The sequence below is a fragment of the Phaenicophaeus curvirostris genome, chromosome 12 (genome assembly GCF_032191515.1).
Source record: "Phaenicophaeus curvirostris isolate KB17595 chromosome 12, BPBGC_Pcur_1.0, whole genome shotgun sequence".
Taxonomy (NCBI): domain Eukaryota; kingdom Metazoa; phylum Chordata; class Aves; order Cuculiformes; family Cuculidae; genus Phaenicophaeus; species Phaenicophaeus curvirostris.
Genome location: NC_091403.1, coordinates 10,243,146 through 10,253,681, shown reverse-complemented (window position 1 = coordinate 10,253,681; position 10,536 = coordinate 10,243,146).

The window sequence follows — 10,536 nt, the reverse complement described above, 5'->3', positions numbered from 1 at the left end:
ACTTAGCAGCGCAGAGGGGATGATTTCCTACATACAGTATAGCACTTTGGTTGGCTGTTTTATAAGATAATGATCAGGACACATACATTAATAACAGACTTGCCAGAACTAGTGTGTCCTGGGTTATAAACCCTGGCTGGTCATGATCATAGTTATTAATAATAAGAGTAATCTTCATTTCTAAATCACATCTGATCATGAGAGCTACCAGAGCCCATTTATATAATATACATGTTGCAGTAAGTCTAATTTCATCTGTGTATAAATACAAGGGTGTGTTTCAGTGTGGGGCATGTTTTCAAACAAACAAAAGCTCACTTCTTAGAGCGACTCGGTATATTGTGCTGCACACAAAAATACAGCCAGGATTTTGGTATTTTTTCTGACATCTTCCCGGAATATACACAGTGTGTTTATTTGTTTCATTACTCCATTATTGACAAGAAGAGCTCGGGCCTTTGAGGCTTTGATTTTAAATCTCATCTGAGATTCTGAAAGCCTCTAGTCTGTAGCAAGTGCTTGCCCTTGGGTCACTGCTACTATTATATGCTGATTTGCATTTGCGTATTTTGTTTGGAGGCTGCATTGTATTTGCTTTCTCCTGTCTGAATTTCTTTCTGACACTGAGAATGAAAACAGCAATCAACATGGGACATCGGAAACAGCTCACAGCTTTCCCCGTCCTTGTTACATCCTCTCAGCCTTTCTTAATGTTTTATGGATTATTTTTCAAACTGAGAGGATTAAAACCAGGAAATTCCTGAAAAATTAGTTCTGATCTCATACTAAAAATAAACATTGCACACAACACTGAAAAGACAAGGTCCCCACTCTACATTTGCAAAAGCATCTCTGGAATTCAAATAAAATAAAATTCTTATTCAATCAGTGTTGCCAAGTGGATGGATCCATCTGATTCTCTTCCACTAGTGAGCATTTGATGACAAGTGTATTGATCACATTCTGGAACTTACTCTGGTAATTATTTTACCAGTAAGTGAGGCACCAGGGCCTTCAAATCCTTGTTGGAGCAGTATCCTACATCCCCGCTGGGTCATCTCCAGAGCTTCTAGTGCTGCCCCAAGCTGTGGAGTCTGCTGGGCTTTCACTCCTCTTGCCATTTTGTTGAAATCACTGGACTTGGCTCTTTGCGGGACTGGGCTTTCTGCTAGTAGATGTGATCACATGAGCTGTTGTGACATACCAGTATTAGATCATGTATCTGTCCTAATCTAAGTAGACACCAACTCAGGCTTAGTCCATGTAAATAGTTTTATATCCTATTATAAAAGTACCAGTTCCTCACCTCATCCACTTTTCACCATCTCTCAGGCAGTTTAAGAGGCAGTAATAGCATGGTTATCAACACTTTCACATTTTCTGTTTTGTTACCTCCAGTATGAATATCAATTACACAGTCTGACAAGGAGAAAATGAAATTGCGAAGTGTTAGGCTGCAGGTATTTAGTTCAATGATTGGGGCTGTCTTTAAAACACTATAATGACAACATACCATCCAGATAACAGAGAGATAGGGTAGTATTCCTACAATTTGAATTTAAATTAAAATTTGCTGTGATTTAAGAAGTTATCTCCTTTGAAAGTCTATACTTTCCTCAGAGAAAATAACTATTCTCAGCTAATAATGTGAGTCACTTAGACTAGTGATTAGTGTATTTGCAACAGGGTAAATTTGCTTCCTATTGTCAAAGACTCAGGCGCATTATTTACTGCATGGTAATCTCAATCTGGAATGAATCTTTGACTTGAAAGGACACCTATTCTTTAATGCTCATCATCACCTTGCCCTGCTTTTGCTTATGCCTCGATTTGGAAGGCACATCTTTCTTTGTGATTTGCAGAAGTCATTATCAAATGCTTGAAAGCCCTTCACCCACGTTACCTTGAAAATTTCTTTTATAAATTGAAATAACAACAATGGCAATAAATATAGCTAAATTATGTCCAAAGGAAAACAAAGTAGTCACTAGTGAGCAGTGATTACGAAGATAGATAGTAAGAAAGATGCAAGGAGATAATATAGGTACTGACAGCATCATCTCCCATGTCTCATCTTGAAATCCAGTTAATCAGACCCTGTCTAAGGACTTTACTCATAAGTGTAATGTCAGGCAACAGGTTCTTGTTAGAGAGTGAAAGGCGAACAGAAGAATTAATAGCTCAGAGCTACAACCACAGAAAACTGTAGTGCTTTACCCCTAAATCAGATCAAGGATAGAAACCAAACTAGATTAGGATCTCTGTGTGGCAAAAAGAAAGACCAAGATTTTCTTCCACATTAACTTCAACACTTCATGCAGTTATATGAGAATGCCTGGTGTGCCCTTTGAAAACCAGGGCCATTGCAGTGGAAATCTCTGTTGTATAAACAAGGTAAAATATGAAAGAAATTTTGTATTTCACCTTGTGCCGGTTCCTTGTTATGCACGAGGAAATCCTGACTGAGATATACTAAGTGATTAGCTCAGCCCTTACTCCTTCCCTGCCACAAACTCACATACTGGAGGAATTATTCTTGATTATGAGGTTGCTGACAAGGGAATTCCTAAGACTACAGTAACTGAAAATATTGGATTTACATAATCTTGCTTAAAAATCAACATTGCATTTGCATTATGTCACTAGATTCCAACTGCTTCAAATGAGGGTGGGTACTTGGGAAAGTCATTCCTGAAGATGAAGAGGCAAAACTGAGAGAAAGAAAAAGAGACAGAAGGAGGTTTTCCCAGATTTTGCTGCGCCATGAGTCACTTCAGAGCTCTAGTTCAGAAAGTCTTTCTTCTGAGTTTTCGTTCAGAGAATCTGCCACCCACACTTTTGCTAGTTTGGGGCTTGCATGCATGACAGAGAATCGGGCTGAGGCCTTTGCCTTTGAACCTTGACTGGTGTTGTACCGGGAGAAGCTGGAATCCATTGGAAAGGCCCTTTGCAATACCTCACAACAAATGGATACCTGTGGTCAGAAGAGGATTATTGTGTTCTGATTATCTTGGTAACTGCTCCTCCTTTAGCGCATCCTTCTTACAGCATAAAACCGTTCAGGTGAAGGCGTTTCAAAAATAGCTACCCTGCTTAAGATCACATGCCTACTTCATCAGAAGCAGCTATGTCAAGCATACAAGCTTTTTCTCTAAGTTATTTGTGATTCTTGGAAATTATTTGAGATTGTTATGTTTTTTGCAGGGGGTCAGCATTCTGTGCTGGCAAATACTGCCCTGGAGACTAAATATGTTCTATTCGGCTGATAAAGTCCAAACAATATCACTTTAAACTCACTATGCAAACCTGCCTCCAAGTCTTATGCTAGTCCTAAGAAATGAAAGGGAGTAAACTGAGGGTTGTTGACGTATTCCAAGTAGCCACTCTTTGAGTTTCTCCACAGCTTGGGCCTGAGTGGACCCAGTCTCAAAGTTACTCCTCTTGTCAATGAATTTCTTCAAAACACCCTCCCCATGTGAAAAAGATTTCCAGCAAAGAGCCACGAATTCTCCCTTACAAGGTCAGGGTGCGAGCTGGGAAATTCTTTCAACTTGTCTGTGAGACTATTTGCTACTGCAACAGTGGCTATAAACTTTGGCATGTTCTCTCTTAGAGGTTATAAGAGGTTTATCTTCTCACTGCTGTTGATTGAGCCGTCTAAGAGAAGGATCATTAGTCTGTTTAGGCTGTCTGTGCATTGCCAAGGAGCTGACTGGGATGTCCAAATCTCCAGACAAGAATTTCTCCCAGAGCTAAAAGTGGAGTGACCAGGAAACACTGCAATTGCTTAATGATTTTTTTTTTCGCTTGGTTGGTTTTTAATATTTCCCTGCATCATTTTCCCATTTGGATTTCCCCTTCAGTGTGAAATCCTATCTCTAAAACACATCTAAGGCAGTATTTCATCCCCAGTGGACACCAGAAGGTTGTAATAATCATGGTCATGATTTAGGGATATACTTAACCCTCAGCCTTGAACTCCTCTGTAGTGGGTGAGGCATTCACCCAGTTACTTCTTTTTTCTCCTTAACCAGTATTTCTCCCACACAATATTTATATTGAACCTTGACTCTAAGGAGCTCAGAAAACTGGTTATTTGGAGTTAAATTTGTACCACTAAAAAGAAAAAACTGTTTTAACTGACCTGGAGGGGGGGGAATGCTGCAGTACCAAGACAAATGCCGGCAAAATAACAGCGCTTCAGGACATTGAGTAGTAACTGGCGCCCCAAAATCAAAACCTCCTAAAATCTATTGAAGAAGTTCTCTTTGGCCCCAAATGCAGGATAACCACACAAAGAGCAAGAAATCTGCCCCAGAGACCAACACAAAGGTGGCACTATTCCTGTCCTCCTCCAGGTGGGATACAAAATGGGACAAAGCGACTTTGCAAGCTGGGCCAAGTACAGGCTGCAAACTCTTTATGGTCTCTTTGGATAAGGTCAAATGAGGGATGTACAAAAGTTGTTCTGAAATATTTATAGGCCTAAGGGCTCACTACGTGGCTGGTTTCTGCAGAGTATTTTGTTGTCAGGAGTCTAAGGGAAGGAACAAGGCTGCTGGGAAGTCTTAAAAGCCGTTATCCTTGTCTTGAATAAGAAGGGATAAAAGCACTGAATTTATCATTCAAAGATGTATTTTGAGAGGCTGAGTACAATATTCTTTACCCAGTCTGAAGAGGAAGATTTCAAGACTAAGAAACAGCTCCCTCTTGAGAAATATTACAAATTTCTTCTGAAACCCCAGAACTGACGCAGACTCCATTGTGGAGACAAGCTGCAACCCTGAAAAGAAATATAGACCTTAGAGTAAGGCTCTTTTCTTAGCCAGGATTACAAAAGTATGAATTAAGCCACTTGAGGTCTGGTTTTGGTCTCTTTGCAATTAGGTCTGCTTGTATTTACTGGAGGGCTCTTTTGTTTATTTTCTATGGTGAAGTAAAAGCTTTCCAAGGAAACCTAAACTCTTGCTACTCAGAGAGAAACCACCAATGTAAAATCCATGGTGGACTGCAGCTGCATCCAGCTGTGGTGGGAGCAAGCTCATATGGCTGGGCTAAAGACCCATTTAACTAAATCTCAAAGCTCAGGTTAGGCTCTGTAGTTTCTACAGGCTGGAAGAAGGACAACTGCAATGCTTATTCATGTTATTTGATTAATTTTCAGCAGACTGAGTCCTCTGATCTGAGTCACCTACCAACAACATAAGGAAAGCATTGAGGAGCTGTGACTGCAGGTTGTTTTGAGGTGACAGGCAAAGCACTTGGAAATATTTATGTTGTCCCTTGTCTTACACTCATGATACAGGAATGTGGGAAAGATCCACAAAACCACTCTAGAGTGAGGTTTCTCATTTTAAGAGCATATATTTTAACTGCAGAAGGTTCTGTCTGTTCTTGAGGCTGGAGAAGGAGGAACCCATGAGGCAATGCTGGTCTCATCTTGCCATGATTAGCTGGGCTGGGGACCTTGTCTACAAACTCCATTCACCGCAGCATCTCAGCAGGCTGCCCCAGGAGTCACTGCTTGTGCTGACCTGTTCTTAGGTCTGTGGAGAAGGCACTGGCCAGCTCAGAGCTTTTCTCCTCTGGCTGGAGTCTCAGCACATTTTTACAAGGTATTTATATGTACCTTGGAAAATGCTTAGGAGCTGCAGGCTAAGAAAGCTTGAAAACCATTGCACTAGTCTACTGAAGCAGAAACTCTCGTCTTTCTCTCCCCCATAATTATATTTGCTTTGCTTCAGGTTTGCACGGATCCTATTTCAAAAGCTTTGGCACTAGACAGGGCTTTTCCTTCTCTTAAACTGTCTAATCCTGTTCCTTAACTCCCTTTCCGCCGACTTTCCTGGGGGTCAGACCCCTGTGACCTTTACCTGGTGGCACTGCTGCAGCACCCTGGCTGTGCTTGAGATCCTGGCCAGGACTCCAGCTCCTGGGCACTGCCTGCTCCAGACAGCTTTGAGGTTGCTGGGGAGCAGGGCCCAGCAGGGTCTGTTGTGTACAACCGTTGCCATCTTCTGGTCATATTGAGACTAGTTTCAGGCCTGAAAAAGCTGAGGCAGAATCAGCAAGCTCAGGTGTTAACAGTTTAGTTTTACATATAAATGCATATGTGTGCATATACATATATATTTATGCAGGTATAGATACACACTTATTTTTATAGGTGATATAAGTGATGAACAGGAAATTTAAGTCTCACTTTTAATAATTTTTATGAGTTAATGCGATAAAAAGTGTATACACTTAAAATATTAAAACTTATAGATAAGCTCTAGCTGTTTGCATTATCATGGGTCAAGGCAGCTGCAAGTTCTTAATTTAATTTTCCTTTCCTGTTGACAATAGCGAAAAAAAATAATCTGTCGGAACTCCTTTGGCTAGTTTATTCTGGTTTATACAGATCTGAATACAAGAAACCGGAGTGAGAAACAGACGCTCACTTAATATCAGCCACAAAGTCATATCAGTATTTGTGCATTGGCAGGGTGCTCAAACACCAGCAATTTCTGCCACAAGCTGGAAAAAACTAAACTCTATTTCCCAGCCTGGCCAAGTTGTTGCTGTTCCCCTGACTTTTCAACGAACGTGAATTCAAATTGCCAAGTTTGACCTGTACTTTAAGAGTCCCCAAACCAGGATCTGAGATATAGGAGCACTGATAAAATGATGGGCCAGCTTAATATAATCTAATACAAATCATATTCCCAATATCGAGTGACTTCAGTATTCAGAAGCATTGCTTAGACCTATTGCTGGATTTAGTGGCTTCTGGGAATACTGTCATTTCCAGCCTTCTTCCTCCACCAAATAATATTCTATGACAGATTGCGTGAACCTGCACATCCAGGGAATCTGGGTCATTTATTGGCAGCTACAAGAATCTGTGCCAGAAATTCCACATAGTGAGAAACATGAGATGATCAAGATAGAATCTTCAATATGGAAAAACAGGAACACAGATTTACGAAGATTTTTCTTATCATCCAGTCTATCCTATGCTATCTCAGGCAGCCACATCACATAATCCTGTTCTTAAATTCCCTGCGCCCTGCTTTAAAATTAGTTGGGGGGGTTATGCACAGTTTTTATCAGCGACCTTGTCTGTACATTCAAATATGAGATTTTCCTCCTGAGATTTCAGCCTTATGCAGAATGTCAACTAGCCTGGAGTAAGAACCACTCAAAAGCACCTCCAAGGCTTTCAGTGCAAATCTCTGACCTTTATTTAAAAGCCTTCTTCCTAGAAAATGCTTTTTGATGGTGTTTGCTAATACACAGTTCCTTACGTAAAGGCAGAACACACACTAGAGGCTTGCAAACTATTGACTCCCTAGCTCTGTACTCCACAGACAGACAAAAGCACTGCAAAATTCACAGCTGGAAGCTCCCACCTGAGACCAGTCCTCACCTGCTCCCTTCTGAGACCAGCCGTTACCACTTTCCGCAGCCTGCTGCTTACTTCAGTTCATCCGGGAAGACCCCAGCTGAACTGGTCCTATGGGACCCAGCTGAACCTGAGCTGAAGAAAGAAAACTCATAGTCTACCAGCCAGCCTCCACTGCTGATGCCATGAGCCCTTTTGTCACACAGTTGACTATTAGCCTGATCTGAAAGCATGGGGTGGATAGCCAGGTTTATTCAAACTGTTGTAAATAAAAAAGGAAAGAGCACACAACCTTAGAAATGCATCCATAAAGATGTAGGCTATGGTCAAATGATGCACCTGGCTACTAGAAGAAACTTTTTTTTCACAGATTCTTCTTACAGAGCAGAGTTTAGCTTTCCAGTTTTACATGGCGCTTAAAAATAGTTCATGCTTTCTCCTCCAGGAAACTTTTCAGGTTATAAAGTTTCTCATGTAGACAGCTAGAAAGTACACAGTCTAATAAAATGGTGGTAGGAGGGAGATTTAATTCGGATGGGATTGTTTGAGAGAGCAAGGGCATACACGTGGTAAACATCAGAGAAAGTCCCCACAATGTCAGAGTATGAAGTCACCCATGACAATCATAAAAGGACTTAAAGTGCCCATTAAATACAAACACTGCAAGAGTCATTCTTTTTCTTCCAGCTTTTTAATGTGACGGAGAGAACAAAACCAAAGTCCATTGAAACAGCTGCAATTTCCAGTGACAACCAGACACAGATCAAATTAAAAAAAAACCAAATGAAGAAAGGTTTCAAACGAAAAAAAGGAACCAAGGGACTGGAATTGGCTATTTCACACACAGAGCTGACAGAACATCTAAATGTTTCATTAAATGCACAACACTGGGTGTTATTTACAGTGAAACTTGCAGTGTGTGTACATTTATACAGCACTAGCATCACATACAGCTAAGAAATTTCTTTCATTTTGTTTTCTTCGTGGTTCCCAGGCTTGATTCTTCCTAAAAGCAGCATTTGCTAATACGAGGGTGAGAAACTGAGGGAGAAAATGGACGGGAATATAATGTATAGGACTCAATCTACATAAATCTAAAAATATACTCTCCGGTTTTGTGCGTCCTTTGGAAAGTCAAAGGACATAAGCAGGGAACACAAATGGACCCAGGACCTCCTTAACATTATCAGAATATACTCTGTTGTTGGAGGTCTCAAAGTAGGGCCTGGAAGAGACCTGCACATCTGCAGAAAGCTCAGGTCCATGCAGCCTTGCTCTGTGCCACTGTGCAACCCTGCCAGGGGCTGGACCACTCCCAGGCTCAGCAGATTTCCCTCAGAATACCTCTCCAGTATCACCAAAGGCCATCAGGCTGCCTGACCGCTCCCCAGGTTGCAGAACATCTGGTTCTAGATATGGATTTTGCGAGTGACTTTTTTTTCTTCTTAGTCTAAAAGATCAATACACTGTTGTTTATAAGTCACATAGCATTTCATGGAGATGAGGATCTCGTGGGCAAGGAGGGAATAACCCCACCTACCCCCAAGCTGCAGCCACCACCAGGAGGATGTAGCAGAGCCAAAGGCAGTGGTGGAAACTGTTCTGCACAACTGAAGTAAAGGAATGAGTATACAATGAGTAGTTAAACCAACAGGGACTACAAGGAGGCAGAACTCTTACCATAATACCACTCATCTTTTTTGTACGAGTATCAACAGTGCTTTGTGTTCCTCTAGATGTCTGTTTCTGCATGCTCAGAAAATGAGTAATGAACTCTTCCAGTGAGCCCCGTGATGCTGCCATAGAGATAAAGACATTAAGCCACAGCAGGCCAGTTTGTGTTCCCTAGACCCATCTTTCCATGCCACAAAGTCCCTGGTATGTCATGCATGCGTAAAGAGGTCCAGCTGTTCTCTGGAAGAGGTCTTAGGGATTTAAGGCAAGTCTCCTGTCTTGGTCTTCTGCGACCCCCTGTTGCAGTAAAGTTCATGAATCCAAAGAAATAGTGCAGTGCAGAGATCATCAGTAGACCTATGGTCAGCAGTTTTCTCGGTGAGTGGTCCGGTGTATCCAAGACAAGGAGACTGTTCACTGTGGCAAACGTAGGCAGAGGGAACCAATGAAGGAGGCATGCTGGCCCTTGCATTGCAGGTATAATGCTGATTTTACAGTAGAAATAAAGCTGAGCCTTCAATGGATGTGTTTGATGAGAAATCTCCCCCTGCACAGTGCTCCAGGGCTCTGTGGCTCAGGCTCAGTCTAGCAGGTAGACCACAGCTTGAAACTGAGACCCAAATCAAAACACAGCCAGTGCTGAGGGGACTACACTCATCAATCATTTTTCTCTAGAGAGCAATAGTATGAAGCCTGCACTGATTTAGGCCATGACAAGGACAATAAACAAACACATCAGAAAGTATTGTTCACCCTGAAGCTGGATGGAAGACAGCAGCCGAGGTGTCACAAAGGCAAATGCCTGAGCTGGAGCCATTGCCCTGGATTTCTCTGTTAGAGAAAGGGGGCAGCAGGTCTGTCCAGGGCAAGTCATCTCATCATGGTGCCTGAGAGTGGTCACATATATTTCTTGTGCCTTTCAGCTGAGAATAATGGGAACTCAGGGTAATGAGTCCCAATCTAGACTTCTAACTCATAGGTGTCTAAGGCTAGGTGAGATGTTTTCTCCTCAGCTTTTCCCGTCTTCCTTCTCTGTTCATTGTTGTCCTTTCCAAGGCCCTTGTGCACCAGCTCCAGTGTTTGCACTTTCATATTAGGTCATGAACTCCCTGGTGAGACATCAGGGATAGGAGCTTTGTCATGACACATGTGCATTTTCCCCTATCTTCAGATGACCGTGGATTTTAGGGGTGTAAAGAGTTTCTACAGTCATATGAGTAGCCTGGTTGACATTGAAAGCAAGACCCTATTGCTCTTTACGTTGCCCCAGCTAATCTCTTGAAGGTGAGGTTTAGCAGCCTCTGAAAGAGCTGTAATGAGGAAAGGTTTCTAAGACTGGATAACATTTCCGAATGTTACCTTACCATTTCTATCTCCTCAAGACCTCAATTTTGTCCTTCTCCAAAAATTAATAGAGAAGTTTTTCAAAATAAATTATTTCATTTTTGTCCCTGTACAACATCAATGGAGAACAC